Source organism: Glossina fuscipes, unplaced genomic scaffold (assembly GCF_014805625.2).
Source record: "Glossina fuscipes isolate IAEA_lab_2018 unplaced genomic scaffold, Yale_Gfus_2 2, whole genome shotgun sequence".
NCBI classification, from domain to species: domain Eukaryota; kingdom Metazoa; phylum Arthropoda; class Insecta; order Diptera; family Glossinidae; genus Glossina; species Glossina fuscipes.
This window is the reverse complement of record NW_023998416.1, coordinates 5,642,655-5,652,509: the sequence shown is the minus strand read 5'-3', so window position 1 is coordinate 5,652,509 and position 9,855 is coordinate 5,642,655. Positions and strand designations below refer to the sequence as shown.

General features: G+C 33.4%; 1 long non-coding RNA gene across 1 annotated transcript; it reads right to left on the bottom strand.

Annotated features, from left to right (window-relative positions):
- Positions 1 to 987: 987 nt before the first annotated feature.
- On the bottom strand, positions 988 to 4,373 carry LOC119632945. Its single transcript, XR_005246838.1, has 3 exons — positions 4,314 to 4,373; positions 2,546 to 4,244; positions 988 to 1,482 (listed from the first exon to the last, which is right to left on the bottom strand). It is a non-coding gene; the product is annotated as an uncharacterized LOC119632945 (long non-coding RNA).
- Positions 4,374 to 9,855: the final 5,482 nt, after the last annotated feature.

Below are 9,855 nucleotides of genomic sequence, written 5' to 3'. Positions count from 1 at the left end.
GAATAGATCATAAGGAATGAAACGTAACGAGCCAAAGTGGAATGTACCTAAGCAAAAAGTCCGAATTTTGAAAAATATTAAGCCTTCTGCTCACATGATATATGACCAATTCGCTCGAGTTTCATTTGGCATTCACTACTTGTAGCTAACAGACGTGTAAAATTTAAACACTTTGAACGCCAAATCCGTGCTCAAGGATGAAATGGACTTTTTTTGTGAAATCGGTTGTCTCTTCAATAAGCTAATATGTACGATCCCAATTTTGCTGCCATTAACTTTTTGATAATCATTCCTTACTTTCCCCGAAAGGTGATTAGGGAGCCGCCATTAAGAAGCTGAACTCCGTCTTTGCTATAGCACACAGAGCGCGTCCGGGATTACCCAATAAATCACTTTACCCTAATCACTTTTATATTAAGCTTACTTTTACAGATTTATACGGAGGATTATACGAAGAGTTAAGAGTGGTAGCGCATTTAAGGATTTTATGCAGCGCTTGGCAAGCTTCCACATCATTTTTCCTTAGATCTCTCTTATTCAAGCAGAGATTTTATTAGAAAATAAGAAAATAAGGAAGCAGCACGTCTTCCATTAAGCCGAATGTTGACCAACTCTATTAAGTCAAGAAATAAATTTAGTTGTTGCCTTATGGGATAAAGCTTAGCTGAAGAGATAAGACCCGCGACTGTCGGTGGTCGGAGGTTTAAATCTCAATGCGTTAGGCCATACTTTGTAAATAGCTATGTACGAAGTTAACATAGATGTATGTTCGCTTGTTAATATCCTTAGCCTGAAAATATTGTATACTCCATGCAGTAATGAAAATAAAGAATTCCTGGATATGTGCATTAATACAACGATTTCGGTCTCACACTTACACTAAGTTTAGATTAAAGTTTCTTACCTAATTTAGGTTTACTATATGAGATGAAGTCTCTGTCTCTGTGCAGATTGATTACATATAACATCCTTTGATTGCTCCTAACACCATGGCTTGGAAACTTCATACATATTGATGGTAGGTTTCGCCTTTCGATCGTTCCTAAAATCCACTTACAAAACGAACAAAAAAATCGTATTTTGCTTCCTCCATCACGTGGATAAAACGTAGACGCTGTTTTTAAAGCGTAGCAAATCCAATGAAAAAACCTTACGCAACATCTAATGCGATTCAAAATTCAATGAAATATGTTTGCTTGCTAGTAAAGGAACTATTTCAAGCTCGCTCCAACAATCCGGAGAAGATTGGGTGGAATATTTCTTATGCGAAATTTCAGTTAGGGATCTTCTTTCTTCCTGGTTTATAGGGACATGTCGAACAAGAATTCACACGATCGCCAATGCTGATATCTTAAAGAAAGAAAGGATTAAGCCCTGCTTCGTTCTTCGGGTTCCGGGTACGCTACCGAGCAGACGTATGCTCTAGTTCGACTGTGTCTGACTTTTGATTACCGGAGAACAAAACTAATTTAATGTCATAACCTAAAAAAAAAGTGGGAGCTTATCCGTAAGCAAATTGATCATCGTTCAGAATAAATACAATGAGTTTGTTGAAATGATAATTGAGAACAAAGAAATCGAATAGAAAATGAAATAAATATCGTGGTTGATGCAATCGTTGTTGTGTGGGTTAATAAAGTGTACCCATGTTGCGAATATTATAGCTGTGTAAATCTACTTGCCGCTGAAGTGTAACAATGAAATGGCGTGGCCTTTAAAAGTATCTGAATGAAATGACGTGACCTTTAAAAATATCTGAGTGAAATGTAGGTTTGTTCCCACTCCACTGGAGTTCCAAAACGAAACTTATTTTTGGGGACGATTTTTGTGGAACATATCCCAGCAAAGATCGGGTATCATAAGATACGTGCTTTGATTAGCGTGAAACGCTGAGTCAATTAAATCACATTGGTCTTTACTTCTGTCCGTCCGTCATTCATGTGAAACTTGCCCTATTGCGTTAGGAAGTTATACTGCGGAATGTACACTTTAAAATTCTTGACATAAATTAATTTTGAAAGTTGACCTGATTCCCTCATAAGCATTTTCTCGGGGAACGCTAAACATGTATCTACGTTTGATTAATGTGAGTCTGAACTTGGGCCGAATTTTTAAAATTTTTGTAACAGAAAAAAATAAGAAAAACTATGAAAAAATCCCATTTGCATTCTTCTCTCTCGATTTCTAATTTCGAATCTAATATTATACTTTGACAACGTCTTTAGTACCTTTGCCCAAAAAAAAGAAAACCGAAGTGAAACCAAATTGATCAGCTTGTGGTGGTGCTTGTCAATTAGATTCATTAGTACCGTGACCGCATAACGGTTTGACTTTGGCATTGACTTTGTGTAAAGGAGAATTTATTTAATATTCAGACTCACTTTCACACATACAATGTGTGTGATATAATGGAAACGCTTCATGTACGATGCATGTAAGCACAATTTGCCTTGAGTATAATTCAGTGAGTATTTTTTTTTTATTTTTTTTATTTTTTTTTTTTTGATTTTATTTTTCTCATCCATCATTTTCATGCATATCTCACCTGACAATTGCTTTTGATATTCGCCCCGAAAGAGATAGAGAAGCAAAAAGTTCATTTTCCGCCTCATCCCAGTTTGCATTAAGCTTTTCGACAATTTCCTTTGTGATGGGGACGGTGCGGTGCGCTTTTTCTTTTTTCCTCTTCTTCTTCTTTCTTTATATCTGCATTTCCTTTACAGTCAGATATTATTGGTTGGTTTTGTTGATCTCGTGCAGTTTGTTGAAGTTGCGGTTTGATTCGTTATTTTTTCTGCTTATATCTCTATACAATTACCTCGTTCTTGAATTTGACTGGAGGAGAGGCAAGAAAGAAAAGAAAATTTCCAAATCATGTTATAAATTGGTATCTCTACCTCTATCATCACATAGTTGTCAGGTTGTTGTTTCCTTTTTTCCCAATTTGACTGTTTTATTATGTTCATATTGAACTTGCGTGTCTGCATTGATTAGCGAGACATGAATAAGCTGTTTTTTTTTATTTATTTTTTTTTTATTTTTCGTTTTTTCCGCTGAGATCTTCTTTTCCTCCCGTTCGTTGATGTTTGCGGAATGGCTGTGAATGCAAACAACTGTCGCATTATATACAGATTTTTTTTTTTTTTTTTTTTTTTACTTTTGGAGGATAGAAGCTATTGCAAAATTTGGTTTACGTTATTTTACTGTCTGCACACATAGTAAATAACTTTATATGCTCAGTCATCATCAAAAAAAAAAAAATAAAAAATAAATGTTGGTATATTTGTTTTGTCATTCTTTTAGTAACGCGACCAGAAGGACGTATTGGAGAATTTGTAAAGTATTGCTGTTCTCTTTATGAGAGATTTCGTATTGATTTAAGCAATCATCATTAAAATTCACCTTTAAATTGGTTCAAAAGATGAAGTTGGAAAGTAAACGGAATTTATTCCTGAAAACATCTTTAACAATAAGTTGAGAGTTCTGAAATTTTGAGTTGAGTTCGTTCTGAAATTTTCAATGGGTAAACTGATGCAAATCACATGACCTCCATTCGGATTTCTTAACAAATCCATGGATCTCTTTAGTGTTAGTACAGAAATTCTTCAAGGCTATTAATAAATGCTTCCCCCAGGGAAGTTTCCCGTTGTGTTGCAAGAGTAACTCACAAGTGAATATGGTTGTTATTATTAGCATTATTGATTTAGGCAAACCAATAAATTCCAAGACTAAAGTATGAAAGCCCTAGCATTTAAAGGCTGGCGGTTTTATTGAAAACTATATACCGCAATTGAGATTTGGAACCCACGACCATTCAGTTATTAGACGTGATCCTTTTCTTACTTGTTTTCTTCCGAGTTTGAATACCTGGTACATCTAAAATGCTTTGTTGCCTAATAATAAACACCTAATAATTGATCGGTTCTTCTACTCTTAAGGTAAGCTTGCAGCAGTAATTTTCCTCTCGATTCTAGTACGGCATGCTTTGGATAGAGTCTGAACGCATGCAGGGATTACACGACGATTATTTACTCCATGTCTGTTACCTGCAAAAATTATTTATAGCTTCCCTTTCTTGTAGCCATATAATCTTTACTCTCGTAAGAAGAACTTTCCTTATTAGAACGTGAAGTGAAACGTCCGATAAGTGTGCTTGCAAAGGGAATAAGAAAAAAGCAACTTTTGATATTCATCTACTTAACAGATCCTGGGAATACTACAGGAGTTTGACATCTAAACCAGACCTAGAATGGTGCAATGACGAGAAATTATTGAGAACTGTCCAGGAATTCGGACGCAAAGTTAGACGTTACCTGTTCGCGATAGTTTTTCTATCAGCTTGATGATCTTCTGTTTGCGAGTGTTTTACAAGCTGTAAAAAAAAAGAAGAAAAAACCGACTTAGACCATTTTAAAATTGATCAGTTCATATCTTTTCAACAACAATCTTAATCCATTGCATACATTCACATATAATTTATTAGGCGGGAACACATTTCAGATCCATAAATGTTTTAGAGCGTTACATCGATCGACGCTTATATAATTAATAAGCAACTTGATGATGACGGTGATGGATATTCATGATTCGTCTTATAGTGAATAACTTATGCATGTCAGAATGTTTTCTGTTTTGTATTTTGCTCTCTTTTTCCGCACTTGTGTATGTCAAATGCAAATACATGGTGTTTTTTATGCAACAAGAATGATGGTAATATTTACTAAACTCATCACCCATAGAATTTGTCAAATTACGCACACATATACATAAACATATACATAGTATATCTCGTTCCTAATTTCTTCTCTGCACCAGATTCACATGTGAAATTCAAATTTTTACTTGTTCGTTATTATGCTGCTGTTGCTGTTAAGTCAGTACAAAAAGAAAACAAAAACAAAATATAAAGAAAAAATGTTTTCCTTATAGCATCGTCAAGCTATACATCGTCATTATCGTCATTATCGCCATCATCATCATCATCATCATCATCATCATCATCATCAACGCCGTCAGTATCATGGTATGTATAGAATCGAGTAAACTAGAGTAAAAGCATTGAAAAGAGAAAAAACTTTGAATCTTCTTCTCTTATCATTTTAGTAATTTTTCCTAAATCATAGTGACTTTGTGAAAAATCTTCTAAAATGCAAAGCAGTAAAATGGCACTACTTTGTATGGCTATAGTGCACTACAGCTTAAGCGTTGGTATTTTGATATGGTTCGCTTTTAAAGTGCATGTGTAAGTGTGCTATAAGTATGTATATATATATGCATGCATGTTTGTATGTATGTTTGTCTTTTGTACAGTTTATGGATCTCATTAATTTAATTGAATGACATTCATAGTTATAAAATCTTCATTATAATGGGTTTTCGTTTCTTCTTTTCTCTCTCTCGCTCTCTTTTTTTTTTTACTTTCTTGCTTTCTTTTTTTTTTTTGTTTCTTTTACTATATTGATGATGATACTGTGATTTTTCAAAATCATTCCACTAAACCATGAATTTTATGAATCCGAATAATATACATACTAAAGAAGGGAAAATGGCTTTGAAATTCTGCTAAAAGTTATAAAATTCAATTTGAACTCAATATAGAGTACGCTCAACTGCCCTTAGATAAGTATGGTGGTTAGACTTTTGAAGATTTTCTCTTAAAATGGCTTTACTTTGAAAGTCTGATGGCATGTAATAAGTTCGATTATGACTATTGATATTTGCCTTTTAACATTGAAGCCATCCATAGTCGTCGTCTATCCTTTTAAATTTAAAACTAAAAAAAAGTTTCAATAGTTAGCTTAGCAATAGTACTCACAACACTTAAATATCGTGCATTTGTAGTGGAACGGGATGACATTTCATTGCGAAAAATAAATGGCTTAATGATACCGATTATGAAGCACTTAGACATTTTAGCTGATCAGATATGTAATCATCTCGTGTAGGTTCGTTTGAAGCTCTTACTCTGCTTGCGTACCGTTGATCTTTGACTTAAAACCTTTGGTGTATCCTAAGCTCCCTTTGTTTTATTTCAGCTTTGGTTAAACATTTGGCAAACATTTACTTTCGAATGGCAACTTTAGCGGTTTCATTTCCACAATCGGATGATATCATAAAAGTAAATTATATGTATGCTTCTGTTGGTAAGACCAAAGGTGTCCTCACAAACACCAAAGGCATCCTTACGCTTACTTACGGTAAAGTTGACAGCTGAGTTAGGTATATCTGTTCGTCTTCCTAAGCAAATGCCAATGTAAACCGCCGTATGATGACCATGCTTGATCAACTGACCAATTATATTTTAAGTTCTTTCTAACTAAAATCAACGGATCATCATAAGGGTGGCATAAAAACCGGTTATCAATTATCGATCGAAAAAAGCGGTATTAAGTGAAAATACACACAATCTCTAGTGAACTCCTCTGGATGATAGCGTATCCAAGTTCAGAGCATCCAGTATCTGGTCAATTCGGATGGGTTGTAGGATGTCCAAATTCATTGTTTCCAACGTTTCCCGGTTGGATCCCGGAATATTGATAGTCGGACAAGACCTACACAACTTCATTTATTCAGTCAAATACCAGAAATTACACATCATTTTTATATAAATGTATAATTTTCATCAAAGCCCTGATGTTGAAGGATACTCAAAAGCCAACCTGGTCTAGATTTAGCAGACTTAATTGAATTATCAAACATTTTATTATTTTCCATGGTGGCTTCCGTCATAACAAACCATAAAGTAGATTTTGACTCTAGAGAAGGGTCTGTTTTCCTGAGAACATATATAGATCTATGTGATCCAAATTCCCTAAACTTGATTTACTAAGAATAAATTTTGATCATAAAATATGAGAAATTAGAATTTTTTTGGTAAATAAAAGTTTATTTTTCATTATATGGACTGGGATTCAAACAATAGACCTACGTGGTCCAAATTGGGTAAAGTTGCTTTTTATGTCAAATTATTATTGTAAACGAATTTTCATCACGAAATTTTCACCATATAAAAAATCATTTCAGCAATGGTTAAAAAAGTTGACCCATTCTTCCCAAGCTTTTCACTCCGCTTTAAAATGTTGAAATATATTCAAATATTCGGTACATAGCGCTTTATTGTGATGAGTTGTTACAAGAAAAAATATTGTAAGTTATAGGATTTCGCGACAAAAATCGCTTATGTTAAAATTTAGGGTCGAATTAGCATCGCATAGAGAGGAGTAGAAGTTTTGATATCCTTCGAAATGGTAGAATTCATGAAAATTTTGCATTTATATAAAAATAATGGGTAATTTTTAATGTATTATTGGGAGAACAAGTGAAAAAATCATAGTCGGCCTAGGTCGACCTTTAAATGCCATACACAATTTTTATTTTTGTCATCGAACACAAAAATTGTATCCTCTTTTTATATGAACTTATTATTATGGAACGGTATATTAGAAAGTAGACCTCTTTGCAAATAAAGGCTTACTCTCCGTAAGAATGATTGTGAATAAGGGGTTCAAAAATTGAGGTAGGTTCAAAATTCGGTAGAGTTACTTTTTATATCCAATGACTATTATGCATCAATTTTCATTGTTAAAATTTTGACTTTTCGACTTCTAAATATATAGAGTAGGGTCCAAAAACCAGGCCGAGATGGTCCAAATTTACAGTTAATTTTTTTTGTATCTTAAATTATTATTATAACCTGATTTTCATCGTGAAGCGTTGATAATATGAGCTTCAATTTTCGTTACATGAGAGACAATTCGAAAAATTGGCTTAGCCGGTCTAAAGTTTTCACAGCAATTTACAATCCGAGCATTAGTTTTATGGGCGTTGAGATAAGATGGCCAGACTAATGTTGTTAATCGACCGAAGAGTTCTTTAAGATTCGTTATCGATTTATCTATATCGCCTAGTAACAAATTATCTTTGCTCGTTTGTCTGTTTGTCTATCTGTAACTTTTTTCATTACTGACGGAATATTGGAATTGACATGGGCTATTCCCAATAAACGAATATAAAGCAAGCAGCCGCAGCAGACAACTCAGTCATCTTTTAAGCTAGTTGGTGCCAGCCACTTAGTTCTTTATGATTTAGTTCCACGAAATAAAGCAATAAAGCCATTCTGGCTTTTGCCTTTCTTCACGTGAGTTTTACAAATCCTTTTTGAAAGCAAACTTTACTAGAAGACAAAAATTCATTACAAGTTTATTTTAAACGAAAACACTTTTCTTTATCTCTTATTAAATTTGGTGCACTTTACTTACCTGCATCAAGAGAACAAAACAAAAAGTAATAATAAATAGCAAATGCTAAACGTTACTTACTTTGGTTTCTCGTCAACTTTTCTTTTCTTTTTTTTTTATTTTTTTTCGCTATCCATTCTGTATATATATATATATCTGTATTCTTCTTTGCCCTGATCCCGTCAGATTAATCCAATGGATAATTAATGGTTTCTATATTGTTTCTAACTTAGTGTGAAATGGTTTGTTAAGCTAAAGGGCGTACTTATATACATAACAAAGTATTCGGGAGAAAAGAAAAAATCTTTTTAGATGAAAATTCATTTCATTTACAGAGAATTTGAAGAGAAAAACATCAAAAACAATTTACTGTAATTGTTTTCGTATTTCATTTTTTTTTCTTGATTTTTTTCTGTATGTTTTATAAAAAGATTAATTCCTTAAATTGTCTGTGAAAAAGAAGCAAAAAGATACCAAATTGCTTTTATTCTTTCATTCTATTCCATTTTCTGAGTTTCGAAATGAATAAATATTGTAGAGTAATGCGAATTTGCTTATTCGTCCGTTTAACGTTTATAGCGGTATAAAGCAAAGAAACACCTGTACTTGCATCGTTGGCACTGATGCCGGCAAAGTAAAGGGAAAAGCATATTGCTCTCTATAAAATTGTGTACCAAAGACAATAGAATTAATTTACTGTCACTATTGAGTTTTTTCACATTTTTCACATTCAATTTATTTTGCCAGATGTATTTTGTTGTGCTCGTTTCTTTCCTTTTTTTTTTTTTTCAATTACTACATAAATATATATATATATATATATATATATATATACATGTATGTATACCATCGTATTAACATTACTTGATAGAGTAAAAAAGCTCAACACTTTAAACCTATCCTAACCTAAATCTATTCACTTGTTTTTATAGCATATCATGTCACAATGGGACTCTTTAGTCACTTATGAGAATCATGGGAATAATTAAAACGTTATTGCCTTTGTTTATGATTTAAATTCATTAATTCCATTATGCACAAGCCGTAATTTTGTTTCGGAATATAAAAAATAACAAGTAAATAGAGCATAATAGGCCGCGGTTCAGGATAAAATATATTACACAATCCTACAGATAGGATAGGATAGATAGTGATCGAAAGAGTAGTCCGATCCGAACTACTTTGCATTGCTCATTCCTTAAGCTTAATGTTATCTGTAGATTGAACTAAAGAAAATAGGATGGACAGTCGAACAGAAACTTAGGTCAACGACTAGCTTAGGTCGACTCAGAAAGTGGTTCGGATTCCGAATGATAAAAGGTCCTCCTAGGTTTTCCATTCGCACAAACTTAATATATCCTTGTACAACAAGTGATGTACAGTACAAACGCCTTGAAAAGATAAGAAAAAAGTTATTTATTGATGCAAGCTCTACGTAAACATGTTTCAGATCATAGCTCGTAAGAAATTTAAGGTTAAGGAACCGTGCTATGCACGCATTTCTATCGCAGACTTTGTTCTCCTTACTTCCCAAAGGAAGGAATTTTTTTCTGACTGCGTGACTGTGATAAAAAAGGAAAGGGTGAAATCTGACATCATGACTGACTCCAAATTTACA